Genomic DNA, 7,739 nt, shown 5'->3' with positions numbered 1-7,739 from the left:
CAGTTGGACAGACATGAGAAATCAGTATGCTCCATTCAGTTTGTACTTTATATCTGTATTAGAATAATGACGCATTGGCAAGTCACATCATCCAAAGTTTGAAGTTCTTATGTAAATGTCCAAAATATGTTCACATTTTGTAGACTTTGTTGTCATGTGCTATTATTTCTGTTAATTTGGCACCATGACTTGTTCAAAAGTGGGATTTAATAATATATTTACAAACATTTCTCTTAATCTGTGGATCATTTTCTCCGTTTCTTTTGATTTATGATGAAATAATCTTAGTATTCACACTTGTATATCTTGTGTCTATCCGTTTCACTTTCTTACGATTAGCTCTATGTTTGCTAACAAGGAAATGATTTTCCTACCTGTAAGTAAATGAACATCTCAATCTCAAAGTTGGTAGAGCTGGTACTGTAGATGGACGCTTGGAGTGTCATGCAACTGGTTGAGAATCCAGTCATATAATATAGGGTTGCGCGCAATGCTACGTGAATATGTGTTGGTGGTCAACACTCTGTGATATATCATACACACAAAAACGCTATGTACAGGTATAGCTGCCATATGATTCTTGAATAGTTACAATTGACCATACTGCACTGTGTTTGACCACACAAAGTGTCTGTGGACTAAGTCAGTCATAGTGTATGTTTCATTTGTAGCAGAATGCTTATTTGCTGTACAATTGTAAATTAAAGATTAAAAGGTGTAATTATACATGATTTATCATATGTGATGTCTATACTAAATGTTTTAATATATTAAAATGCTCATACTTGGATGTACTCTGATTTGCCAAGTATCTCAAGCCCAAGCTGTAAGCTCAGTAAATGCAAAGAAGGAAAGTATGTCAAATGTTAACTCATGTACATTTATCAATGTTTAAATAAAACATATGTTTTTGTGAAATAAATCATTGTCTTGAATCATACTGTCAATTGATTCAGTGTGTTTAAGAGTTTAAAGGGTGTGAACAGTTCTGGTCGAGGTGAAGATTTAGCTTTTAACGTTTTGTGAGATATTCAGAAACCACTCTATGAGATGTCAAAGAGCATGTGGTTCTAAGGGGTATCAAAAGTTTATTCGATGAAAATCGGTTTTGAAATGGCTGAGATATCCAAAAACAAGGTGAAACAAAGAGATACTAATAAAGTTGGGGCATGTCGCCTTTTATTATTAGCACTTTTTTGGATATCTCAGCCATTTGAAAACCAATTTTCATCAAGTAGACGTTGAATCCTTCTTAAAATTACATGCTCTTTCATATTTCATAGAAGGCTTTTCATTATCTCACTTAGGAATGTTCAAAACATGAATCCCTACCTCAACCAGTATGGTACAGTCCCTTTAAAGACAGGTGGGAAAAGCTGGTGTGTAATGTAACTTATTTCATAGATTACTAAATACTACAATAATCATAAGATTATGTGAGCATTAAGGGAGTTCAAAAAAGGTGGTACACTTTTCTTTGTAGTAATGTTGAATTTTGCGGTCCTTAAGCAGATGTGTCAAACGTGTTAGACTGGATGAAAATGAATTTTAACCTTATTACTAGTATTTAATGAACGTCTTAAGAACCCTTGAAAAACATGAACATCCAATAATGCATCTACATTCTCTCCATTCAACATACACATGTGTAACTAACCTATTATAGCATAAAAACATAACAGTGTAACATTTGGACTGTAAATAATGTTGATTGCACCTTTTTGTAAAAATAAGTACTTCAGAGAATGAATAAGTACATATTTATTCTTAGGGTGAGGTCAAGCAGGAAAAAAACAAAAACAACTTAAGCCTGGACCGAACACTAAATTTAAAGGTCTTACATATACACTATATTGCAGGAGAGTTTAGTGGGTGTGAGTGTGTTTGTGTATGCAGGGCTCGACACTAACTTTTTTCTTTGGTGGCCCGTTTGGGCCACTTAAATCTTGAAATCTTGGTGGCCCCAAAGATAAACGTAGTGACCCACAAGAATAGGAAATGTAAAGATTCATTTTAGATTTCAGCTGCTCGATTGGATCACCAAAAGAAAAATTTGGCGGCCCAATATAAATTTTTAGTGGTCCTGGGCCACCACTAATGTCCAGCCCTGGTGTGTGTGTGTTATATTAACCTGTTGAGGACGGAATGATTTTGATATAACACGCATTTTCCATAGACACCTGCCTGAGTATACACGGGACTGGTCTTCAGCAGGGTAATACATGAGAATGGAGCTGCCTTTCAGATACACCAGCTGAATGAAGCAGTAAATCATGTTCTCATATCATGAGTAGCACATAATACTTGATATAATCAGAATTTTGAAAACAAGCACATTTTAACTTTTTATTTACCAAAATATAGGCAATTTCCCATTGATAGAATTACATGATGAAAATCCATCTCTTTCTGCAGAGAATTTGGAAACATTTTTAAAATGACAATAAGAATTAACTTTATTATACATGCATACATCAGAGTTAAAAGAATGGTGATATTGACAAATATTACTTAATGTAGGTAACAAATCCCTTCAGGTAATATCGATAATTTGATAGATTTTGACAAGGTAAACATAATCTAAGATGATTTTTGCAAATATGTTTTTTGTCCGAAGTTTTAAGCTGTACCTATGACAAGAACAAAGTACAGCACAGCCAATGTGAAATTTTAGATTGATCTCATGTTGTCAGTCACAGAACTCAACAAGTCAGGACTTTCTCAATTTGCAGAAAATTAATGGATAGTATTGTACTTAACTACTGGTATTCATTTACCAAACAAGTGCAAATCTTTATAAGGAAAAAGAAGACCAAAAAAAAAAAAAAGATACTCAGGAAATTTGTTTTCAGGTAGTATGTCTATGTTTCTAACAAGATTTAAGGATGCAAAACAGGTATATTTGCTTTTGAATTATTGCATACATTCAATCTATGTGAAATTATAGATGACTCAACACCAAGTTTTCATCTTGCCGTTGTGTGAGGAAATTTAGCAATTATATGGATTTCGCATCAAAGAAAAGAGGTATTAAAGAGACATATAGGTAGCTTCCCCTTGTCGCCAACACAATCTCCTTCTATTTAGGAATAAAGTGGTAGACTTTCGTCTATCCAGGGATGCGTCTTAGCAGGAATCCAGGGGTGACGTCATAAGCGTACCTACTAGATGAGACTGAATAGGAGAAGATTTACAGTAGCTGAAAATCTTGCACTGCACTAACTTAGTCCTAGCTGCCATGAAGGAACGAAGGAGCATTCAGAGGAAGTCTAGTGAACGTGATGTGATTACTACAGAGACAAACCAGACTGAGTATCTGACTCATTTGCAGCACTGGAAGCCGTCTCATCCGCGCTGCAGTCTTTTTCATCTGTTTTGGATTCCACCCGACTGTTTCTTTCCAACCTGTGCTTTCGTTCGTGTTGAACCAAGTCATAATCAGATTCCTGGATCTCTCCGCAGTACCGACACATGTGGAGTTCCCTGGCGTGCATACGCTCATGACGCTTTAAGTGGGTCTTGTAGTGGAAGACCTCCTTGCAGTAGCGACAGGAGTGGTTCTTGTCCTGCCTGTGGCTCCTTTCATGGTTCTTCAGACCGATGCTATGTTCAAATGTCCTACCACACACGCTACATCTATACATGTCGTTTCCATGGTCACGCTGTGAGTTCCTGCTTCCCCTTTTCTTCCTCGAGGTTTGCAATGTTGAGTTTGATGGAGAAAAGGGCCGGTGAGATTTCGATGTTTGGGTCTGATATTTTGAGAAGTCATTTGATGAGTTAAATATGTGTGTACCGTCTCGATGGCTGCTATTGCTAATTTCTATACCACTTGGAGATAATGCTGTTTGTGGGGAGTTTGGCGCTTGTTGGTTATTCATCTGCTGAGGCTGAGGCTGAGGCTGAGGCTGAGGCTGAGGCTGAGGCTGAGGCTGAGAAGGTTCGTATGCCACTTCTTGATCATTTATTAACAGGGAAACAAATGACAAGTTTCCATCTCTTTGAGTGGAAGACGGTGGCAATGTCTGTGGCAATGTATAAGAATTTGTCTGACATGTAAGTAAATGTTGTTCTCCCTGAGCAAAGGGTGGTGGAGAAAATACCCCTGTTACAGAATCGCCACTAAGAGAGTTTGTACTGACAGGTGATGGCTGACTAATGCGATAAGGAGATCGAGGTGAACAACCACCGTTCGAGAGAGGAGATAGTGCCAGTTGTTCCTCTTGAACTGTTGCCGGCTGGAGGAAGACGTCTGAAGAAGGACTCGCCACGGACACTGGTGACAAAGGGGAAGATGGCTGTGACGATGATAAAGAAGTGTGCGATGGAAGAGGAAGAGTATGCGTTGCTGATGAGGTCATCTCGGTTGAGTTAGCGCCAGGAAAAGAGGGACCAGCAAGACAGCTTTGAACTGGCAAGTCGTCACTTTGCGACGGAAAAATGAAGTCGCTTTTGTATGGTAGGCCTGACCTGATATTCTCCACGTTCTTGAAAATATCAGGTTGGTATGCTGACTCATGGTGTCTCCCTACAGTGAGTAAATCATTGTGTTCCATCAGGTGTCTTTGCTCCATGATCGTGTTGGTTTGTTGCTGTGGTGGTGGCGCCCGGTAGGCCGAAGGAGCACATAGCTGACTGTTTCCAGGGATGTTGCTCCATTGTCCAAAGCGGTGCAAAGTGTCCTCCTCTTCATGAAGGTGTGTGAACCTTGGCTCATTGACGACAGGAATTTCAGACGGAAACGAGGCAGCAGCAGTTTTGAATCTTGCGCTGCTACTGCTGACCCTATACCCCGAAAGTTCAGTAGTCTGTCCAAACAACGAAGAAGGTCTCGTGTGAGCTGCAGAGGACACCTGTGATAAGCTTTCATTCCCGCCATGATCTGTAGCGTAGAAGGCGTTATCAAACCCTGAGAGTTCACTTTCAGCAGAATTACTAGATATTAAAAGGGCGTTGTCATTCAGTCGTCGTATGTCATTGGTTGGAGTTTCCCTTGCTTGTGTTAGACAGCTGTTTTCATCAGTGGTATGTATCGGCAACGTATTTTGCTCTTTGGTGAACAGTGAAGAAATGACATCATCAATGTCTGACAGTGTGAAAGCTTGTAGAGGACTTTCTGGTCTGTTGTCGGCTTCTGAATCCCGACCTACTGATGGAAAGTGTCCTTTGCCAGCTGTCACTATCCCGTCTTCGTCATCTTTCAAACCCTCATCTGATGAATGTAAAAGAGAGTCGAGAAAGAAAGAGTCCTCCATTTCTCATTCCAAAATGATTTTGTCATGTTTGGCTCCTCCTGGTGATATCAAGTTCTTCACGTGCTTGGTAATATTGATGCGTGTCCTAATGAATGAGTGACAGAAAAACAAAAAACAAAATATAAAACATAAATGATGTAATTGAGTTCATCAGATATGATATCAACACTTAATCAAATTTACATTGAAATCAAATGGATTAAGAGCTTAAAACTTCATGGTCGAAGATATATACAGTATGTCTCTACATTGCCTTTTATATTTCGATGGATTATGCGATGAGACCGATGCGTTGCTATATATGTCACTGCATAAATCAGGTGCACGTAACGAGTTCGACACCCTCGAGTCATACATTGCAGCCCATGAGTTCGACAATAGGCAAATGAGGCCCATGAATCTGACGCTAGGCAAACAAGACACACAAGTCCGACACTATAAGGCAAACAAGACCCACGAGTTCGACACCAAGTAAAAAAGAAAGAAAGAAAAAAAAAAACAGCCCGTGACCTAGTCGGTCTCATGGGCCTTTCTTTCTTTCTTTTTTGTCTTTTATATTGTGCAACTCGTGGGCCTTTAATTGCTTGCTTATAGTGTCGTACTCGTGGACCTTTTTTGCCTTATGTCGGACTCATGGCCTCATTTACTTACTGTCGAGTTTATGGGCTGTATGACTCGTACAATCGATGTCGAACTCGTAAGCCGTATAACTTGTGGATGTCGGTCCCATGGGACAGCCCCCATAAATCATCTATATAGGCATACTGAAGACCTCCCTCCCCCTTATGGCTAAAATGAGCACTATCATTAGAAAAACAAAACAAAACAAAACAAAACAAAACAAAACAAAACAACAACGCCCAGACCGAACAGGTCTATAACTTAAAATGCATTGATCGTAAAATCTGAATAATATCGATATTCTACGTAGGAACCACGACCGAATCTCTTAATACCGTTATATAAATACAGTTTATACCGTCAATAAATGGATATTTCAGACAACCTAGAGCACTCCTTTCACAGCTATTGCAATTCGTCATTCGCATCTCACATGCCTACAATAACCATAATATGAAATGCTGCCACACGTTTTAATTGAATAGAAGAATAGACGACGCAGTCTCTCACCGGGAAAAAATGGTCATGGAGGTTGTAGATAAATGCTAATCAGAACTACCAGGATAAAGAAAAAGTACTCTCCACGGATTAACGAGTTTATTTCTGAATTAATGATGAAACGGGATAAACAGAAAAAGATTACAAAATTGCACAAGATCAGAGACTGGGGAGAATAATAAGAAATTACGAAATAAGGTCAGAGTGGAAATTTAAAAAAAAAAGCAAAAAGGAAGTATTACGTTACAAAATAGCGCAGCTGTCAAGTGAAGTCGTAAACAATCTTGGGACATCCTGATGAAGAAAATTGTTCATGCATGCTAAGTTTTCAGAAGGGGTTCATATCACTGCATAAACGAAGAAAATATAGGCTTCTAATCTAAAAATCACTTATCAGATGTTGCCAACTCAATTCCTTTTTAAGAAAACGAATCGCAAAATACCCAACTAAATGATTATGTGTAAGAATGAAAATTAATTTGAATTATCTCCAGTAAAAGAAGCAGATGCATTAAAAGATTTCTGTTTCCCCTGGAAACAGTAAATCGTTAGGCATTGATGGTGTAAGTTTGGACGTTTTGAAGTTATGTCGATTTGTGTTAGCCAAAGGTATATAACGTACGTGGTTGATAGATCGATATTCGAGGAGCGGGTGCCAAAGAGATGTAAAATAACCAAGATTACATCATTATTAAAAAAGGGTCTTAAATCCGATTGCGATTATCATAAACCTATTCCTCTCCTACCATTCGGATCGAAACTTAATGATAAAAATCACTCAGCGTTAACTGTTTGTCCTTGACAATAACATTATTACTTAGTATTAATCCGGAATTTTGGAAATAACACTGGACAAATTCTAACGGATGATTGACTTATAAAATAATTATATCGCTTGACCATGACATGTTTTCTCTATGCGCAGCAGAGCGTTCTCTACACAGAAGATATACTGTAATTTATTATGACACATTGATGAATTGCCATAAGTAAACAGCTCAAAAACAGTTTCCGTTTTAATTGGTATACAAAACTTATGTGATTCATAAGTGGTACACTGAACCCAAGAGTAAAAGCCAATCGTAAATCGCAAGCTTAAAGTTTTAAATAGGTGCATGTAGACCCATACTACCATTGATTCAGAATTGAAATGAAGCCTTTATATTGATGAATTGTGTAAAAAGGTCAGTAAGATGATAGATTTTCTATAAGAGTGAGAGGATCAAATTTGTCAGTGAATCAAATGACATGTAAAAATATTGTATAATAATTCTGCAATGTTACAACATTTAGATTATGATGATATGATCAGGCACTCAGCAGCCAAAACCCACAAAAGCATTGTGTAAGAAACTCTTAAATATA

The sequence above is a fragment of the Diadema antillarum genome, unplaced genomic scaffold (assembly GCF_040938485.1).
Source record: "Diadema antillarum isolate AM-2024a unplaced genomic scaffold, OU_Dant_1.0 seq00000876_RagTag, whole genome shotgun sequence".
Taxonomy (NCBI): Eukaryota; Metazoa; Echinodermata; class Echinoidea; order Diadematoida; family Diadematidae; genus Diadema; species Diadema antillarum.
Note: the sequence above shows the minus strand (reverse complement) of the source record.